The sequence below is a fragment of the Pipistrellus kuhlii genome, unplaced genomic scaffold, assembly GCF_014108245.1.
Source record: "Pipistrellus kuhlii isolate mPipKuh1 unplaced genomic scaffold, mPipKuh1.p scaffold_m20_p_35, whole genome shotgun sequence".
Classification (NCBI taxonomy): domain Eukaryota; kingdom Metazoa; phylum Chordata; class Mammalia; order Chiroptera; family Vespertilionidae; genus Pipistrellus; species Pipistrellus kuhlii.
Window position 1 is genome coordinate 2,825,581 of NW_023425535.1, and position 21,662 is coordinate 2,847,242.

The window sequence follows — 21,662 nt, forward strand, 5'->3', positions numbered from 1 at the left end:
AAACATTACACTAAATGAATTAAAATTAGCCACAAACACCACATACATTATCGTATGATTGCTTTTATTACTAGAGGCTCAGTGCACGAAATTCATGCACGGGGGGGGGGGGTGTATGTCCCTCAGCACAGCCTGCACCATCTCCAATCTGGGACCCCTAGAGGGATGTCTGTCTGCCCATTTAGACCCGACCACAGTGGGATCGGGCCTAAACGGGCAGTCAGACATCCCTCTCACATTCCAGGACTGCTGGCTCCCAACTGCTTACCTGCCTGCCTTCCTGATTGTCCTTAACCGCTTCTGCCTACCAGCCTGATCACCCCCTAACCACTTCCATGCCAGCCTGATTGATGCTTAACTGCTCACCTGCCAGCCTGTTTGCCCCTAACTTCCCTCCCCTACAGATCTGGTCAACCCTAGCTGCCCTCCCTTGCAGGTCTGATACCCCCCCACCCCCTCCAACTGCTCTACCCTGCAGGCCTGGGTCCTTCCCAACTGCCCTCCCCTGCTGGCCATCTTGTGGTGGCCATCTTGTGTCCACATGGGGGCTGGATCTTTGACCATATGGGGGCAGCCATCTTGTGTGTTGGGAATGATATCAATCTGAATATTACTCTTTTATTAGATAGGAGGATAGAGGCCTGGTGCACGGGTAGGAACAGGCTGGTTTGCCCTGAAAGATGTCCTGCATCAGGGTTGGGGTTCCCTTGGGGTGTGGGGCGATCTGAATGAGGGGCCTGTGGTAATTTGCAGGCCAGCCATGCCTCCTGGCAACCCAAGTGTGTCTGGGATTTATCTATCTTCTACAACTAAAAATTCATAGCCTGGAGTGGAGGAGCCAAGCCATCTGCTTGCTCCATGGTGGCAACCATTTCTCTTGGGACTTATGTATCTTCTTTAAAAAAATATATATATATATAGGTGGTTGGACGGGAAACCTCGCCATCTTGAGAGGAAGATAGGATCGTGTCAGAGGCCTGAACATCCACAGCCGCAGCGACCACCAAGCATCTGTGACCCCCAGAACGCGGATCCCAGGCGGCGCGAACACCTGGCCTCACAGGAGTGCCACACTGCTCGGCGAAAAGGTCAGATTTCGCGGGGAGAGGATGTAGAGTGCTTGCGGCGAAGACAGAAAGCCTGCGCGCGCGAGGACAAGGGCGGTGATTACAAGTAGAAGCCCCAGCTGTTGGGCAGTTGTCACTCGTGAAAGTGGACGGGGCTCCTAACAGGGGAAATATCTAAAGAGCAACACATTTGGATCTGCCTCGGAGGGATACTGGAGAGTTGCGGGAGATTGCAGTTGCTCGGACCTGCCCCCTCCCCCCCTCCATAGTTCCTGCTTCAGAGAGGACAAAAAAAAAAATAAATAAATATATATATATATATATATATATATATATATTTTATTGATTTTTCAGAGAGGAAGGGAGAGGGACAGATAGCTAGAAACATCGATGAGAGAGAATCATTGACCAGCTGCCGCCTGCACACCCCCTACCGGAGATGTGCCCGCAGCCAATGCACATGCCCTTGACCGGAATGGAACCTAGGACCCCTCAGTCCACAGACCAATGCTCTATCCACTGAGCCAAATTGGTTTTGGCTTATGTATCTTCTATAATTGAAACTTAAGCAGAGGCGTGTGCAGAAAGCTTGGCTTCCTCCAATGCCAGGGGGCAACCCTAGCCTCCTGCTCTTTCCAATTCTGTGGCTGCCACCATTTCTGTTTGGATTTATTTATCTTTTATCACTGAAACTTTGTAGTCTTGAGCCTAGGCCGGCAAGGGCAGGCGGAAAGCTTGGCTTCCTCCATTGCCTGGGAAACCCAAGCCTCCCTCCTTCCCTCTGTGGCCATAGCCATCTTGGTTGGGTTTACTTGCAAATTCACTCCTGATTGGCTGGTGGGTGTGGCTTGTGGGTATAGCAGAGTGATGGTTAATTTGCATATTACTCTTTTATTAGATAGGTGTTTTTTTTAATTGATTTCAGAGAGGAAGGGAGAGGAGATAGAAACATCAATGATGAGAGAGATTCATTGATTGGCTACCTCCTGCATACCCTCTATTGGGAGTGAGCCGGTAGCTGGGTATGTGCCCTTGACTGGAATCGAACCTGGAATCCTTTAGACTGCAGGCCCATGCTCTGTCCAATAAGCCACACCAACTAGGGCTATGATTGCTTTTATATGAAAAGCTAAGACTAGACAAATATATAGAGAAAAAAAGTAGTGGGCTGGGGCGCATGTGTGCGCGCTTGTGTGCGAGTGTGTATGAATGGGAGTGACTGCTATAAGTATGGAGTTTTTTTCTGGAGTGATAAATGTTCTAAAATTAGTATGTGGTGATTGATGATTGCATATTTACACCATGAAAATAAAATTCTGAATTGTATATTTCAAATAGGTAAATTTTAATGGTATGTAAATTAAATTTCACTAAAGCTATTAAAAATTTCTTAGCCACCTATTATTTGTGATATATCCTGATACTTTCTATTTTGTTTCATTTAAAAATAAAACACTAGTTGGGAGCTCCTAAATTCATTCTACAACCATTAATGGGTCATGACTAGCAATTTGAAAAACTGCCAACGAGTCCTCTCAAACAATCGATGCCCAGCATCTTCTATTATTAGAACCAATCATATCACACCTCAAATCCCAGAAAAAGTCCAACTCTTCCTGGTAATCTATTATTCTCTCTGTTCTCATTGCTACACTGTATGTATGTCCTTCATTTTACCCAAGTCCTCATCCCTCCCCTCCCAGGTTCTTTATTGGGCCTTCTGAAATTCCTAATTGTAATCAGTAAACTTAGCTGATTACATTACCTGTATTGTTCCTTTTCATCTATCCTCCTGCCAGTTCTCCCTCACTGAGTGAAAATGTTAACAAAGGTCCACAGTAGTATGTATGTACCTTTACTTCCCTCACCATTCATGCACATTGCCTGACTCCTTTCTTGCTTAGTCCTCATTTTCCTAGGTTTTCTCCTCAATTCCACCTCAGCATCCCATTCCCAAGGCCATCCTGGGTATTACCAATACCAGAAACTATTATACCTGTCAAATCTCTATTTTAAGCATTCCACTCTGACCACCATCTTTAATTCTTACTTCACTTCATCCTACAAATCCCCGACAATTTTAGTTAAAATTCCCAATGCATTGATGTTAACACTTCCTTACTATTCATCCTTACTTCACCTACTTTCTTGTCCATGTCACCACTCCTCAAAGCATTCCCTTTAAAAAGCCCTCATTTCCCTGCCCCCTTTCCTTCTTTTATATTGACTTAGTTTTGTGTCTAAGTTGGTTGGGCTGTAGTCCTGTTGTTAAACCAAACACTTGTCTAGGTGTTGCTGTGAGTGTGGTGTAGATAGAATTGACAGCCACAATCAGTTGACTCTCAGGAAGAAGATTATCCTCAACAATGTGGGCGGCTTCATCCTTTCAGTTGAAAAGCCTCAAGAGCAAACCTGAGGTTTCCCTAAGAGAAAATTCTGCTTCAAGACTGCAGCATCAGCTCTTGCCCAAGTTCCTGCAAGTCTGCCTTACAGACTTCTGACTTGTCAGCCCCATAATAGTGTACCCAAACTCCTTGAAATTTCTTTATATACACAATATATTACATATATATTTCCTACTGGTGCTGTTTCTCTGGAGAATTCAACTGATACACCTTGCAAAACTTCATACCAGAGGAATCCCACAATCTGCCTTACCTGTGCATACATCTAACCAGCTGGGAAGAAGAAAATCACAAAAGCAGGCTGACTGATACCACTTTAAAATCAAGATTTCAAACCCCAAATTAACATTCAATATTCTTAGCAAACCTCTTCAAACTTCCCATACTCCCAAGCCTCTTCCCATGCCAACATCACACTTCCCTGAGGAAACAGAAACCACAAGAAGTGAAAGCTAGGACAAGCCTTCATCGAACCGCCACCACCCTTCCCTGCAAGCGCACACAATGCCTCGGTGTTTCCTCCTGCTCAGCGTTCAGTTTTATCCTGCTCGAGGGAAGACACCTCTCTAGCAAAGGCCTATCTCTCTTCTTTGCTCTCCATACCCTTTCCCACATATTCTCCTTTTCACTGGCTGGGCCCCACATGTTCCTTTAGCTACCAACCCACTTCTCTGTTCCATTCCCAGCTAATCTTTAAAAAGTTGGCTACAAACACTGTCTCTGGATTTGCTCATTTCCCTTTCCTCAAAAAATTTTTCATTCATTCTTTCTTATCTGACTTCAATTTGGCTTCTTTTACTTCACTTTATAAAACTCATCAAGATCACCAACAATTTCCTACATAATCTCTCTGCACTTGCTTCCTTATCTATAAAAATTGGAGCAACAGTCCAATAGTACCTACCTCATAATGTTGTGTGATGTTTAAACAATGTTAATATGTGAAACATCACAGCAGTGCCTTAGTATATGATAAGCACTGAATAAGCATTAGCTATTATATTATTAGGATATTCTGGATTCTTGTTTACCCTTCCTTCTGGTTTTTATTTCTAGCTTAGTTGGCAATGTGTGAGTCCTTGAATAGAAAACTACCTCAGATTTTGAAGGAAGGGCAAAGATAAACAGAAAAAGACAAAATAAACTATGATATATCCATTACACAATGAGATCCCTATTAAATTTCGACCAACTATCTTCAATCAGCTACCACATAATTTCACAAGGATAATTTCAAACCCCAAACTCAAAGCAACCTGCCCCCTCACTCCCTCACCTACCCTTACGCTTTATTGACTTGCAAATTTCTTTGCCAATACCATTTTTCTAAGCATAAGTCTTTCCTGTCACTTTTCACTTCTATATAGTTTGACCCTCTATCTTAATAACATATTTTTGGGAAACAGACTAAGTTATATTCCTGGGAACTGCCTTTGGCTGTTACACACAAAGAAATCAATTTATATGCATTACTAAATAAGAGACAAGTAAGTCAATTACTAATTCTGTATTTGCTGTCAAAAGATCACTAAGTTGTCTATTTAACATTTTGAAAACTAAAATTCAAGTTTACTCACATCAATGTTAGAGAGAAAACTTCCCATTACTCGAATTATTCCCATAATCCCTCCTCAATGTCACTTATTATTCAGATTCTTTAAATAGTCAGCAGGTATGCAGATATTTAGTTCTTGCTTTACAAATGTTTTAAAAATCACTGCTGCTAGTACAATATGAGAAAAAACTAAAAATTGGGAGAGGAAGGTAAAACCTAAAGAACCTTGGGCAAGGGAAATAAAAAATAAAAAGAGACCATATCAAACTAAAAAGTCTTTGCACAACAAAGAAAACCATCAACAAAATGAAAAGACAACCCCACTGAATGAGAGAATACATTTGCCACATATACAACTGGTAAGGGGTTAATATCTGAAATTCATAAAAATCTCATACAACTCAACACCAAAATAACCCACAATCAATTAAGAAATGGGCAAAGAACCTCAATAGACACTTCTCCAAAGAGGACATAAAGATGTCAAAGTCACTATTTGTCAGATATATGCCAATTAAAACCACAATGAGATATCACCTCACACCTGTCAAAATAAATCATCAATAAATCAACAAACAACAAATGTTGGTGAGGCTATGGAGAAAAGGGAACCCTTTTGTACTGCTGGTGGGAATGCAGACTGGTGCAGCCACTATGGAAAACAGTATGGAGTTTCCTCAAAAAATTAAAAATGGAACTGCCTTATGACCCCGTGACTCCACTTCTAATTGGAAAGAATATATACACCCCTCTGTTTACTGCAGCATTATTTACAATAGCCAAGGTTTGGAAGTAGCCCAAGTGTCCATTATTAGATGAGTGGATAAAAAGATGGGGTACATTTACACCTTGGAATACTACTCAGCCGTAAAAAAGAATGAAATTTTACCATTTGCAACAGTATGGTTAGACCTAGAGGATAGTATGCTAAGTGAAATAAGTCAGAGAAAGACAAATACCATGTTATTTCACTTATATGTGGAATCTAAAGAATATAAATGAACAAACAAAACAGAAACAGACTCACAGATACAAAGAGCAGACTAATGGTTGTCAGAAAGGAGAGGGATTGGGGACAGGGTGAAAAGATTAGAAGTACAGATTAGTAGTTACAAAACAGTCATGGGACATAAAGTGCAGCATAGAAAATGCAGTCAATAATATTGTAATAACTATGTATGGTGTCAGATGGATACTGCAAATATGGGGGGAAACTTCGTAAAGTATATGATTGTCTAACCACTATGCTGCACACTTGAAACTAAGACAAAATAATATTGAATGTAAACTGTAATTGAAAAAATATTTCAAAAATAAATAAAATATTTTAAGAAAAGAAATTAAAATAGAATTGCATGATTTATACCTGAAAAAATTCCATTACAGAGCTATTATATTAAACCACAACAGAATTTAAAAAGTGGATTTAGCCGAAGCCGGTATGGCTCAGTGGTAGAGCATCGGTCTGCAGACTGAAAGGTCCCGGGTTCGATTCTGGTCAAGGGCATGTACCTTGGTTGCGGGCACATCCCCAGTAGGGGGTGTGCAAGAGGCAGCTGGTCGATGTTACTCTCTCATCGAGGTTTCTAGCTCTCTTTCTCTCCCTTCCTCTCTGTAAAAAATCAATAAAATATATTAAAAATAAATAAAAATAAAAAGTGGGTTTAATATATTGGTACAAATGTTAATATCCTACCTAATAAAAGTGATATGTAAATTAACCATCACTCTGCTCAAGCCACGCCCACCAGCCACTCAGAGTATGCAAATTAATCCCAACCAAGATGGCTGCAGCCACAGAGAGCAGTTGAGAGGCTTGGGTTTCAATAGAGGAAGCCAAGCTTTCCACACACCCTGGCCCGCCCAGGCCTCCACTCAAGGCTACAAAGTTTCAATTACCTTATAGAAGATATATAAAACCAAACTGAAATGGCTGGAGCCAGAGTAAGCAGGGGGCTCTGGCTCTGCTCCAGGCTGCAAAGTTTCAATTGTAGAAAGTAAATATATCTCGAATAACAGGGCCTCTGCTTGGAGGGGGGAGGAGGGAAAGCTGGCCTGCAAACCACCACAGGCCCCTCACTCAGGCCACCCCACGCCCCAAGGGAACCCCCACCCTGATCCGAGACACCATTCAGGGAAAACCAGCTGGCCCCCACCTGTGCACCACTCCTCTACCCACTTATCTAATAAAAGAGTAATATGCAGATTGACCATCACTCCAACACACAATAGCTGCCCCCATGTGGTCAAAGATCCTGCCTCCATGTGGACACAAGATGGCCACCACAAGATGGCCAGCAGGGGAGGGCAGTTGGGAGGGACCAGGCCTGTAAGGGAGGGCAGTTGAGAGGGACCAGGTCTGCAAGGGAGGGCAGTTGGAGGTGATCAACCCTGTAGGGGAGGGCAGTTAGGGGTGACCAGACCAGCAGAGGAGGGAAATTGGGGGCAAACAGGCTGGCAGGGGAGCAGTCAGGCATCCATCAGGCTGGCATGGGAGTGGTTAGGGGGTGATCAGGCTGGCAGGCAGAAGCAGTTAAGGGCAATCAGGAAGGGAAGCAGGCAAGCAGTTGGGAGCCAGCAGTCCTGGATTGTGAGAGGGATGTCCCAGATTGGAGATGGTGCACACTGGGCTGAGGGATACCCCACACACACACTCCGTGCACGAGTTTCATGCACTGGGCCTATAGTGTAAAATAAAAAGATTCCTTAGCTACCACCAGGCAGAAAATAAATACACAACCATCAAGAAAAATAAGTAATAAAACTTAAATATATATATAAAAAAAATTAATGGCAAAAACCTTTAAAATGCTATTAGGAACCCCAAAAGACACTTGAATAAATAAAAAGGTAAAGTTTTCCATATTCTTAGAAAGAAATACACAACACTATACACTATCAATTCCCCTATAAATTCAAAGTAAATCCTAATGGCAAACTGAATCTATGCAATATAAGTTGATTAGGTGGGGGTGGAGGGAGTTATTAACTTGAAAAGGGCACAAGAAAACTTTCTGGGTGATGATAATGTTCTAGATGTTATATTGGTATTACACAAGTGTTACATAGGCAAACTTTCATTGGGCTGTAAATTTAAGGTTTGTGCATCTTACTGTATGTAAAATTTACCTCAAAAAATTAAATGATACTAGACTAGATGAACTGATCTAAAAGTTCGTATAAATAAAAAAGTTTAAAGCCAGAAAAGATTGTAAAAAAGAAGAGAATTAGCCCTGATAGAAACACAGTATAAATAAGTACAGAAGTACAGTATAAATTAAAACACGATGGTTTGGTTCCCAAGTGGATAGAGAAATCAATGGACCAAAAATGGTGCCAAATAAACATGCAATTCACTGAAACAGAAAGGTGCATTTCCAATCCATAAGACAAAAATGGATTAGTCAGTAAATAATGTTGGGACAATTAGCTGGTCCTCTAGAGAAAAAAATAAGGTTGGATTCATACTTTATATTTTTCATCAGAATAAATTCCAAATAAGTAAAAGAATTAAAAATACTAAGAGAGAGAAGAAACTATCGAAGTATTAGATAAATAACATTTGAGAATCTACACTAATAAAAGAGTAAAGTGCAAATCAACCGTGCCTTCGTGACACCCACCAAACAATCAGGAGTGAGGATGCAAAGTAACCCAACAAAGATGGCAGATTAATTTGCATGTGCAGGTGCTGAATGGACAGGCAACAACGTAGGCATTCACCACCCCAGCCACTCTGGGCCTCTGGGCAGCATGGGAAGGTGGAAAGGCAGCGCTGGCAGCCAGGGGAAGGAAAGCCCATTCTTGCACGAATCTTCATGCACCGGGCCTCTAGTTCTTATATAATCTTGAATTAGGAAAAGACTTCCTGACCATGACATGTAACTTAGAAGTCAGTAAAGACTGGTAAGTCTGACTACAGAAAAAAAATCAGCATGACAAAACCATGATAAACAAAATTGAAAAGCAAACAGTCAATTGGGAAAACTATTTCCAAAAATAGCATAAAGCTATTTTCTCTAATATACAGATACAAGAAAGAACAACAAAGAGATAGAAAACCAGACAAGGATATAAAGGATTCACAATAAAGACATAAAGAACCCTTAAAAGACAAAAGATGTTTAATCTCATAATGCTGATGAGGAAAGAAGCAGACACTCTCACACAGTGCGGGCGAAAGTAAGCTGAACAGCCTCTACTTGTGGCACCTTGGCCATATCTATCAAAATTATCAGTACACATACATAGCAATTCCATTTCTGGGAACATATCCTATACGTTTCTATACAACTGTGAAATAAAGTATGTGCAGCGGCCACAGCTTTTGACAGCAAAAGACTAAAAACAATCTAAATGTACATAAAAAGAGGCTAGTTAACCCTTTGCACTCCGCTGTCCCCTCTCAGGGGACATCGGAATTCTAGCATATCACTCGGATGTCCCCTCTCAGGGGAGATTGCAGTTTATTAGTGATTACGGGGAATTGAGTTTCCGCTGCAAAGTACTTTGCGTCGAGTAGCTGGTAGCCAATGTCCAGAATGGTTCGGAGTGCAAAGGGTTAAATAAATGTCACACCTCTATAATGGTATTACAGACTGAATTGTTGTGTCTTCTCAAAATTCTTATGTTGAAGCCCTAAGGCCTGGTAGTTGGAAATAATTAGGTTAAAGATGGGGCCCATTATGAGATTAGTGTCATGAAAAGGGTAAGAAAGAGGAGCACTCTCTCCACACAACACAGGAAGAAGGTGACCTCAGCAAGCCAGGAAGAGTCTCACCAGAAACCAAATCTCTAGGCAGCTGGACCTTGGACTTCCCAGCTTGTAGAAGTGTGAGAAATAAATGTCTTTTGTTTCAAACCCAGTCTATGGTATATTGTTTGAGCAGCACAGCTTACTAAGACAAATGGTAAGCCATGAAGGTGTTAAAAAAAAAAAAAAAAAAAAGCATGCTATTTCTGTACTGATATGATTAATGTAAAATCATATCTAAGCTATATTGTTAACCTAACAACAAAGGTAAAGGGTAATGTGCATAGTATACAACAAGGTGTTTAATCACACTCATAACTTAAATGAAAAAGGTGGGGCAGCCTGCAGAGGACATGTACTATAAACTATATACTATGTAAGACATACAATCCCTCACTGGCAATCTGAACTCCATAAACCTCTAAAAGGTAATTGAAAAAAAAAAAAGTTTAGTACAAACCTATTTGGTGTCAAAACCTGAGGGAAAAAACTCCATATAACTGTTCATAATCTTTATTTAGCCTATATACTACTTATACTTTTAAAAAGAAATACTAATGTGTTTGATTATGGGATGCTAACCCACTTCCTGCTAGGAATTTTGGATAATATAGTAGGTGCACTTATATTACCTTTAATGTAAGTGCACCTACTATATTACCTTTCTACAGTCACCCGCCCCTCTCCCACAAAAACATAAAATAAATAAAACACCCTTAATTCTGAAATATAACTGGACCAAGGGTCTGAACAGTAATTATCTATTTACTTGCCCAGACACAAACCATCTTTGGAAGGACTCAGAAGCTTAGCATATTTCCATGCAGAGGAACTGGTGACTGCACAAGTGGAAGGGAAACTTTTTAGAGTTTATCTTTTCAAATCTTTAACATTTTGAATAAAAGTGAATACACTAATCAAAGGATAAATAAAATGTAAATAAAATAGAATCACTAAGACTCGTTCTCTCTCAACAGTAACAGACAAACCCAGATTTCTGTTGTTGCTGTTGTTTGTTGGGACCATAAAGTGACCCTTTCTCAAGTTGCAGGGAAATCTATACAAGGATGGCTTTCCTTTATCTCACCATTGACCTGAATGATGTTTGAGCAGTCAGGGAATGAGTTTCCACTTCCATTAACAGCTTTTAGGAAATAGCAGTATCAATGGTTTTGATACCTTGTGCCAAGCAAAGTAGGTGGGCTGGGCTGTTCTCTTCCTTAGCATCCCCAGAAATACACTGGGGCTTGGGCCGGTCAGAACCAGGAAGCAGGGAAGCCCACTCTTTTCAGCGTAAGAAAAAGGCTTAAGAAAGTGCTATCAGCATAGATCTAATCTTATGTGTTCAGAGCTTCAACACTGAATGTGACGACTTGCCGGTACTTGAGCAGCATCTTTTCTACTATGTGCTGTTCATACACTTATTTTGATACCTTGTTGCGTTCCAAGATGGATTTGAGGTGACCATAAGGTTTGCCTTCTTACTATTTAGATTTTGAGTAATCTGTACCACACTCTCAACTTTAACTAGAAATTAGGAGAGAATACATTGGTGTGTTTTTTGTTTGTTTGTTTTTGTGTGTGTGGTTTATCTAGTGAGTATATTTCAAAAGGAGGAGCTGCTTTGTTTTGTTTTTCCCTTAGTGCCCCAAGAAATATGTTGGGTCTTGGGCCGCTCAGCAATCAGAAATGCATAAAAATAGTTTGATGTCCCCAAAATGCCCAAAGTCCAGCTATCAGTCCTGATGACTAAAGAAATTCCTAACGAAATAACCTCAAAATATTTGGTTCCTTTTGTTAGAATATAAAGGCAATTATGTTTGTCCTTGCCTCTCATTAAGTTACACTCATTGAAAGTAGAAACTGACTGGCCTTCACATCACTTAATACCTGTTCATACTTATTCTCAATAAATTTTTCCTGTGCAGAGCCAGCATCATTTCAGAGTTGTTAACTCGAGGAGCAAGAAATTTGATGTATCACTAAAACAATAGAAAAACACCACACAGAAAACTTAAAAAAGCAGAGAAGGTATTTCCAGATGTTACTTATAAATAACTTTCCTCACTTTTCTAGACCTCTGGAAAATGCTAAATTAACTGCTGGGGTTGTAAGGTCTCTGAAAAAGTTGCAATCTTCACATAGAATCAAAGATCCCAATAAGATTAATTTTAAAAGATGAGACAGCATTCAATTTTCTTCAAATGTGGGCATGTGACAGAGCTCCTGGATCCCCATTCCTTTAGATAGCTTCAAAATAAACTGAGGAAAGCTCAAGCAATTCTCTACATTAGGGGTGTCAAACTCAATCAGAGAAGGGGCCAAAATCTAAAATCCAGCCTAAATCGCGGGCCGAATGGTTTACTGAACAGTCATAAACTGTCATTGTGATGGAAACGCAGCGGAGTGCAGTGATGACAGCGCGGTGCGGGCCACATTGCAAGGCCTGGCGGGACGGATTTGGCCCGCGGGCCTTGTGTTTGACACATGTGCTCTACATTATGGAGAGGTAAAGTGGCAAACTCTGTGACAGAGAATGTGGGGAAAAAAAATCCCTTTTAATATATGCTTTGGAACATTTCCAATTTTTCAGCAAGAGAGGATTACTGCCCTTAATGTTAAATCATTTCAGTCAATTTAGATAAGATAATCAAATTTAAATAAACTCAGAGGTACAGAGGGAAACAACTGTGAATGAATCCTGTACATAAAATTAGTTTTAAATTTACTTGGCATTTTGCATTTGTTCCAAGTTAAAAATAATAAGTGATAACAACAGTTAAATTTCCTGAATACTTACATCTAGTGTTCCAGACATTGTACATGCAGTGCCTTATTCAAACTCCACAGCCCTGTGAGATTATGTGCTATTATTATTCTCATCTGACAGATAATAAAACAGGTCAAAAGATGTTACATAACCTAAACTAGCTTATGTATGCTATGTAGTTATTCAGGGCTGACTCTAAAGCCCATGCTAGCAACCACTATTAAGTTTAGGTTCCTTAATTTTCTAAAGAATGAGCAAATTTTAACCAAAGGGTAATAGGATACATAGACATATATTTGTGTATATTTGCTATAGTGTGATATAACCCACCACTTTGGGGGAAAAAATGGCAGCTAATAATTTTTGGAAAAGGCCTTATCACATTTACCTATGATTTTAAAAACTGAATTTCAATGAAATTTGGCCTGCCCAGAGCTGTGCAGTAGTTTGTTTGGGGGAAGACCTCTCATAAAGCTTTTCAAAGAATATGCATTCACTGTTTAGCCATGCCTCAGTCCCATCCCTGATCAGAAGCTCCTTGAGGCTACTAAATTCTTCATTTTCACATCTTCCATTAATAAGTGTCTGAGAACAATCTTATTAGTGGAAGGCCTAAAATGTGTCCTTGAAAGAGCCAGCTTACAGTGAAGCATTCGATTTGTTTTATAAGTATGAATATTACAGAAAATGTCTGACTCAACAATTTACTCTGCTTCTGAAAATTACAAAAAGTCCAACTTTCATTGCTGTTCTTGACAAGAAATTCTGATTATCACTTAAATAAGGCTCTTTTTGTCCCAGTATGTTTTCTGAAGAATCACCTATCTGGGGAACAATCTTTTTATTAAAAAAAAAAAAAAAAAAAAAAAAAAAAAGTTCCAACAGCCTCAGTTAAGAGTTCTAAATCCAAAAAGGCTAAACAACTTTCTAAGGCTCTAGACTTGTTGATGACAGAACTGAGAAGCAGACCTAGATCTGATTCCACCTACCACCCTGAATGATAGAGGGGCTCTTATTTCAATCTAGAGGCCCAGTGCACAAAATTCGTGCAGGGGGGTAAAGGAGGGTGTCCCTCAGCCCTGACTGCACCCTCTCCAATCTGGGACCCCTCTGACTGTGCCAGTTTCCTGCCAGCAGTCGGACATCTTCTCACAATCCAGGACTACTGGCTCCCCTGCCAGCCTGATTGATGCCTAACTGCTCCCCTGCAGACCTGATCGCCCCTAACTGCCCTCCCCTGCTGGCCTGGATCACCAACTGACCTCCCCTGCCAGCCTGATAGCCCCAACTGCACTCCCCTGATGAGACCCACCTCTCTGAGATCCCCCTCTTCCGCCGGGACCACCTCCTCCCTGCCCTGTGGAGCCAAGGGACCCCCAGGCCTCACTGCACATAGCAGCCACTGGGCCCCACTCCTGCTGTGAGCATGGCCATCTTGTGGCAGCCATCTTGTGATGACATTGCAAGGGCAAGAGGACCACCTAGGCTATTATTAGATTTCCGTAATATTTTCAGTAGTCAAGTCTGTTGACTCAGAAGTCATTTCTGAAATCAAAATTCAAATCAATCTGAATTAGAATAAGAAGACAAAGTTTCTAAATGTTCAGGTAAAGAGACCATAACAGGCAAGAAGCATCACAGCTCTCTGAAATAGGCCAATCACTCATATCTAAAGCTGTATGACTACAACTTCCTTGCACTACATAAATCAGAAAGGCCACTATCCATACCACTGACCTGAGACCTCTAGAGATCTGTCATCTCAATGTTAGATGTTATACTTCTATAGGAGCCACTAAGCATTTCAACTTATCTGCATGACTAAAATTTATCAAAACTCAATTTAAAGACAAAGTAGACTAACAAGAATGACAATTAGGATAGTTTGACTAGTAACTTAAATTACATCAAGTTGTTTCACTGAGCATTTAGTATCTTTCATAAGGTTATTTCCATAATAGTGAATATTCTAACCTTATTAATTTTGGTAGAATTTATTCTTAAACTAATTTCCTTTTCAAGTGGCCTTTCTCCCAGGACCTAAGTCTGCCAGGACACTTAAAAGAAGCCTTTTTCAAGCACACTAATGGAATAAACTTACAGAATCAGTGCTATCCTTCCCTAGAAACACAATCTAAAGAGGAATGGGAAGTGACTGACTGCTAGTGGGTATGGGGATTTCTTCTTGGAGTGATGATAATGTTGTGGAATTAGTGATGATGCACACTCTAAAAGGGTAAATTTTATGGTACACAAAGTATATCTTAACAATGCTGTTATTAAAAAAACACAAAAAAAAACACACACATACAGAAAATAGACACCACCCCCACCCCCCCAAAAAAAAATGATTTGACCACTACCCGACAGTGAGCAACTGCCAAAGGCTTTGTATCAATAACCCTTACTGGAATCTGACATACTTTAAAAGTTTAATACCTCGGAGATCCAAGATGGCTGCGCCCAGGTGAACACATAGCCGCAGCCACACACAACAATTTCAATAAAATACAACTAAAATATAAAACGGACATCGCCCAGAACTACAGGAAGGTTGACTGACTGGAAATTCTACAGCGAGAAGCAAGGAGAAAACCAGAAGGAAGAGCAGAGGAGCTGGAAAAGTCCAAGGTGCGGAGACACGGGGCGCGGAGAAGACGAAGCCGGAGAGAAGGGAGGCAGAGTGCCTGGCGGGCGTTCCCTAGCGGAAAGGAGATAAAACTCCGACTGTGCTGGGCCCCCGACTGCTCTGAACCCCTGTTCTAGGCCAGACCCTGGGGACTCAGGCTCAGCTATAGGGAGCCGGGCTGTAAGGGGGAACCCTGGGGATAGGCGAAAGGAGGTCCCGGTGGCGCGCACACTGCACACAGAGAAGGGACGGTGGGCTGTGCCACAGGATTGCCCTGACGGGAAGGAGACAGGGGCTCCAGACTGCTCTGAACGCCACCTCCAACTCCACTTCCAACTGAACTGAATCCCAATACCAGGCTAATTGGGGGAGAGCACAGACTGTTTGGCAGCAGGCGAAAATCGAGGGCACCTTTCTCTCAGAGGCGCCGGCAGCGAGCACTGACGGACCCACATAGGGCGGGGCTGACGGAAGCCAAAGCTGCAGGCTCCACCCTGAAACCCCGCCCCATCTATACCTGCGAAATGCGACAACAAAATAGATCACAAATGAAAGAAATGGAGGACAAAAAGCAGCTGGATATAGAGTTCAAATCTACACTTATAAGGTTTTTCAAGAATTTCCTAGAAAAGATGGATAAGGCCTATGAGGATATGAAAAGAGATCAACTAGAATTAATAAGGAGTCAACAAGAAATGATAAGGGATCAACAAGAAATAAAGAATACGATGTCTGAAATAAAAAATATTTTACAGAGTCCTAAAAACAGAAGGGAAGATCGCAAGAATCAAGTCAAAGATTTGGAAGACACTCCTCCACAGAAGCTAGAAGGCAAGAGAATCCAGAAAATTGAAGATAATGTAAGAAACCTCTGGGACAACTTCAAGCGAACCAACATCAGAATTATGGGGGTCCCAGAAGATGAGAGAGAGCAAGATATCGGAAACATACTGAAAGAAATAGTGACAGAAAACTTCCCCCACCTGGTGAAAGAATTAGACTTACAAGTCCAGGAAGCACACAGAACTCCAAACAAAAGGAATCCAAAGAGGACCACACTGAGACACATCATTATTAAAATTCCAAGAGCAAAAGACAAAGAGAATATTAAAAGAAGCAAGAGCAAAGAAGGTAGTAACCTATAAAGGAGCACCTATACGATTGTCAGCTGATTTTTCAACAGAAACCATGCAGGCCAGAAGGGAATGGCAAGAAATATTCAAGGTGATGAATAGCAAGAACCTACAGCCAAAAATAATCTACCCAGCAAAGCTATCACTCAGATAAAGAGCTTCACTAATAAAAAAAAGCTAAAGGAGTTCATCACCGCCAAACCAGAATTATATGAACTGCTGAAGGGGGTTCTTTCAGAAGAGAAAGTAAACAAAGATAAAAATTATGAACAAATACATAACTATCAACAAGTGAATCTAAAAACCAAGGAAATTAAAAAAATCTGATGAACAATATTAACTGTTGAATATAATAGAGGTATGGAAGGGGAGTGAACTGACGATTCTTGGGGAAAAGGGGAGAGGGGGGCGTGGGAAGAGACTGAACATAAACTGTGCACCTATGGATGAGGACAATGGGGAGAGGGGAAAGGGCAGAGGGTGGGGTGGGAACCTGGTGGAGGAGAGCAATGGTGGGGGGGGGGGAGGGGAAGGAACATTTGTAATAATATGAACAATAAAAACTTATTTAAAAAAATAAATAAATAAATAAAAATAAAAGTTTAATACCTCAAGATTTTCATCCACTATTTAATAAAGTATCATTTTCTTCTTTATTTGTACTCTACATCAGATAAGCTCACCCCAATTCTTTCACATCCAAAACAAATGCTAAAATTTATTACACAGTGACTGCAAATACAATGTAACTTGGATAAATTGATATTATTTTTACTTTGAGGCCCATGGGCTTCACCAGCAGTATTAGTTAAAGAATTTAAAAATTAAACATTTCTGGTCGAAACCGGTTTGGCTCAGTGGATAGAGCATCAGTCTGAGAACTGAAAGGTCCCGGGTTCAATTCCGGTCAAGGGCATGTACCTTGGTTGCGGGCACATCCCCAGGAAGGGGTGTGCAAGAAGCAGCTGATCGATGATTCTCTCTCATCGATGTTTCTAACTCTCTATCCCTCTCTGTAAAAAATCAATAAAACATATTTTTTTTAAAAATTAAACATTTCTGAAATATTGTTGGGAATTATACAGTTTGTTTCCTTTGTTCCAACTTTTCCACTTCAGGGAGTCATTGGAAACTTTTCACAAAAGGATAACAAATCACTTTAGACCCCTGTTCAAATATCACTGTATCTGTGTGTGTGTGTAAGAGACAGACGGAGAGAGAAAGAAAATACACAGATACACAAAGACATACATTTTAGACAGGTTTTATTTTAGGATAGTAAATGGTTTAAAAGTAACAAAAACATAACTGATAGTGAAGTAATTCAAAAGCTACTGCCATGACAGAAAATATACGTGAACTGCTCATTTACTCATTTGAAAGTGACATGTTTCATGAGGCGTCCAAAACTTTACGGAGAACATTCTTTCTTTAAAGGCTTATTTTAAATATCATCGATTGTAAAGAGCTTTGCACCACTGACTATTACTGGACATTTGCTACTATCCCAGGCCAGTGCTGGAGTCACAGATGCAAGAAGATGCCCTTAAAGAAGTCCCCCTTTGACTGCTTGCTTTTGTCAGGCATAGAACCAAACTGTCCACTTATAGCATCTGACCTCCTAGGCTTAATCCACTACAGGAAAACCTCAGGTAAACATTACAAATGACTATAAGGCTATAACTCTGAAAATTAAAATTTGGAGATAAATAAAAGGTGTTGAATATACTTAGACACAATCTAACTCAACTTTCTAATATAACATTACACTATAAGTCCCAGATCTACTACTAAAAAAACAGTAAAATGAACCAGAGTGAAACTCTATCTTCTTTAACACACATTTATACAGTGTTGGCAAAAATAGGTTTATAGTTGTGTCTATGGGAAATAATAAATAATAATATAAGAATAAACTATGTTTCACATACAACTGAGGTGACAGAAGAAGGTGGGAAGATCATTGAATTTCAGAGGTAAAAATAATAACGACCCTGTAAAATCACCCTATTTAAAGGTACAACTATTGTGTAAATGTCCCAGAACTTTTTATCCATTCATCTACTGATGGGTATTTGGGCTGTTTCCAAATCTTGGCTAGTGTAAATAATGCTGTAATGAATTAAATGGAATATTACTTGCCCATAAAAAAAAAAGAAAATCTTACCTTTTGTGACAGCATAGATGGACCTGGAGAGTATTATGCCAAGTGAAAAACGCCAGTCAGAGAAAGACAAATATCACATGATTTCACACATATGTGGAATCTAATGAATAAACTAATAAACAAAACAGATCCAGAGACATAGATCCAGAGAACAGACTGACAGCTGCCAGAGGGAGGGAATAGTGGGGTTGGATAAAAATGGTGAAAGGAATAAGCAAGAAATCAAAAACTCAGACACAGACAATAGTATAGTGATGATCAGAGGGGAAAGGGGGGTGGGAGAGGTGGAAGAGGAAAAGGGGAGATAATTGTGATGGAAGGAAACTGGACTTGGTGACCATAGAACACACAGATGATTAAGAATTATACACCTGAAACCTAGTTTTATTAACCAATCTCACCCTAATTCAAATTTTAAAAAAGGCACATCTGTTCTATTTTAAAGCATCCTCTCCAATTAAAGGATATTACTCTTTACCCTTGAACCCTGGTGAATCCTGAGAAAAGAAAAGACACCTGCTAAGAAGGGATCCTGGTGACTAGTTAGGCTCAAATAATAAAAGTAGAAGCCTCCAGCCAACTGCACTTCAGGGAGAGGCCCACACTGAACTGCCTGCCTCATTGTTTCTGCCACCTGAGCCAGCCCTTATAAAGGAGTCTCTGGAATCCTATTCCAACCAATAGTACTGAGACTTCCCCCATCCAATAAGAGCTTCCAGCAGTTCCATTCTGACCTATCAGGACATTGCCTTTTGGGCCAAACTTCAAAGGTTCTGAGCCCTAATTTGCATAAGGACAGACCAGTCAGATACTAGAGGCAGGGACTTCTATAAGAGCTAGCTCCCCTCTGGCTCTACCTTGATAATCTAAGGTGAGCTGGAACCCTCACTGGGGAGTAGAGCCCACCAGGGTGTGGAGCAGCACAGGCCAGAGCAGAACAGACCAGCCGGAGGGGCCTGGCCCCAGAGCTGCCCCACAGCTGTGTGTTTTCACAGCCTGCTATAGCATAATTGAGCTGCTTGCACTAAATAAACTTTCCTTCTTCACTGCACCTCAAACTGAGGATTCCTTCCTGTTGGTGTTTAAATTGGTGCCACCAATCATGGTTGACACTCTCCATCAGGGTGCAGTACTGAACAGTTGCTGAATGAATGAATGAATGAATGGGCAGATGTTCTAATTGCCAAGAAGGCACTTGTTAAAACACCAGGGGCTGACAGGTCAGAATTCTACTGGGAAAAATCACTGAAATTCAAAGGTAAAAACAGTAACACCTGGGCATTATCTGGCACCAGGCACTCAGCATGTAAACATCTGATGAGGAACTTTCAGAAATTAAAATGAAGAGTGTGAATCAAAATACTCAGAAGCGGACTTGGATTTAGCCCCTAAGGCTTGGAGCGCAAGTGCAAGACAAAGAGATGGGAGGCTGGGGTGAAAAAGTCAAAAGGTCACCAGCGAGTGACCTCGAGAGAAGCGCGCCGTCCACGGAAGCGGCGCTGCACCGGCACCTCCGCCCCCGCCACGGCGGCCCCAGCCGCGCTCCGCGCCGGGCTCGCCGGATCCTTCACACAAAGGAGCCACCGGGAACCACCACCCGGTCCCGGAGGGGCGGCGGGGCCGGCGGCCGAGCGCTCCGCGGGGGGGGCGGCGGGGCGCGGGGGCACCGGCGCCTCAGGCCCGACCTTCCTCCCAGTGCTCCCGAACTTGCCGCCCCTCCCGCCCCGCTCCATTTTCCCCTCTCGACGTGGACGTGGGACCCGCGCGGGGACGGGAGGGCGGAGCTGGGGCGCAAAAGGAGGGCGATGGCCGGGAGCGCGGGGGTCCCCCCGCAGCCGCAGCCGCAGCCGCAGGCCGGCCCCGGCCTTCCGGGCCGCAATGGTTCCCGCGCCGCCCCCGCCCGCCGCCCGCCGCCCGCGCCCCCCCGGCCCGCGCCCGCCCCACTCGCGGGAGGGGGTCCCGGCGGAGGGAAGGCGGCGGCGGCGGCACAATAACATAAACACGGCGGCGCCGGCCGGCCCCGCGGCGCCCCCCGCGCTTACCGGCAGCACAGCGCGCGGCGACAGGGGAGCCGGCCGGAGGCACCGGCGTGTCCGGGCGGTCCCGCAGCCGCTACCCGGCGCTGCCCACGGCTCGGCTTCGGGGACCGCGTCGTCCGGCCTCGGTCGCTCCGCTGAGTAACAGGGACGAGGGCCGTCACCGCGCACGCCCGCTCACGTCATCGCGCAGGGCACGCCCCTGCGCCTCCGAGCGGCCGGCGGGGCGGGCTGAGCGGGGAGGGGCGGTGCAACGCGGGGGCCCGGATTGCGGGGGCGGGGCCCGGATTGCGGGGGCGGGGCCCAGGCAGCGGGGCGGGGCCTGCAGCTCTGGAGCGGAGCTGATTAGGGGGCGGGGAGACGTGTGAGGTCGCCGGGGGCGGGGCTGAAGGAGCACCTCTGGGACCTGGGAGAGGGACTGGGTGGGAGAGGAGGTAGGGGCGCTGCTGTGGGCCAATGGCGGCGCCTGGTCGCACAGCTCCAGCTCCTGGCCTGGCCAGGGGCGATCTGCCAGGCAGAGCCAAAGCCTCAGGTCCTCACCTGCCCGGGTTTGGAGGCCAGGTGTGCTGAAGCCAAACTGCCCCGAGGAGCAGGTGGACACTGAGAGATGAGAGCTTATTATCTTGATTGACAGTATGTTGCATTCTGAGAACACCTCCCCATGCTCAGCAACCTGAAAGCAAATAAATGTTCTCTTCAGCCACTTGAAAAAGCTGCCTCCTGTTTTCCCAAAGTCCACCTCCTACCAGTCTGTGCATTACCCTATTTCTCTCCGGGCTCTCACAAAGCGTGTATATATAGAAATGACAAAGTGGCCAGCCCCTAAATATCGAACAGTGAGTGGAAAGATGTCTAAATGGCATACTTCTATGCAATAGAATGCATTTTAGCAATGTAAATGTAAAGTGTTCAAGGAATTTTTAACACAAGGAAATGTTCATAATATATCATTAATAGAAAGAAGCATACAATGATCCTACTTACAGTATATACTATACTAGAGGCCTGGTGCAAAAAAATTGTGCATGGGGGGGGGGGGGAATAGTAAGGGGAAGGGAGAGGTGTCCCTCAGCCCAGCCTGCACCCTCTCCAATCTAGGACCTCTTGAGGGATGTACAACTGCCCATTTAGGCCCTGATCCCTCTCA

General features: G+C 42.8%; 1 protein-coding gene across 4 annotated transcripts in view; it reads right to left on the minus strand.

Annotated features, from left to right (window-relative positions):
- Positions 1 to 20,685, minus strand: part of MAPK8 (mitogen-activated protein kinase 8) — a 103,677-nt gene extending 82,992 nt beyond the window's left edge. The window contains exon 1 of one of the 4 annotated variants that reach the window (XM_036461194.2): positions 20,522 to 20,685. The gene's annotated coding sequence lies outside the window, so the exon portion shown is untranslated. The remainder of the gene's footprint in view (positions 1 to 20,521) is intronic. The other 3 variants (XM_036461197.2, XM_036461193.2, XM_036461195.2) reach the window with 3 other exon arrangements.
- Between the last annotated feature and the right edge of the window lie 977 nt (positions 20,686 to 21,662).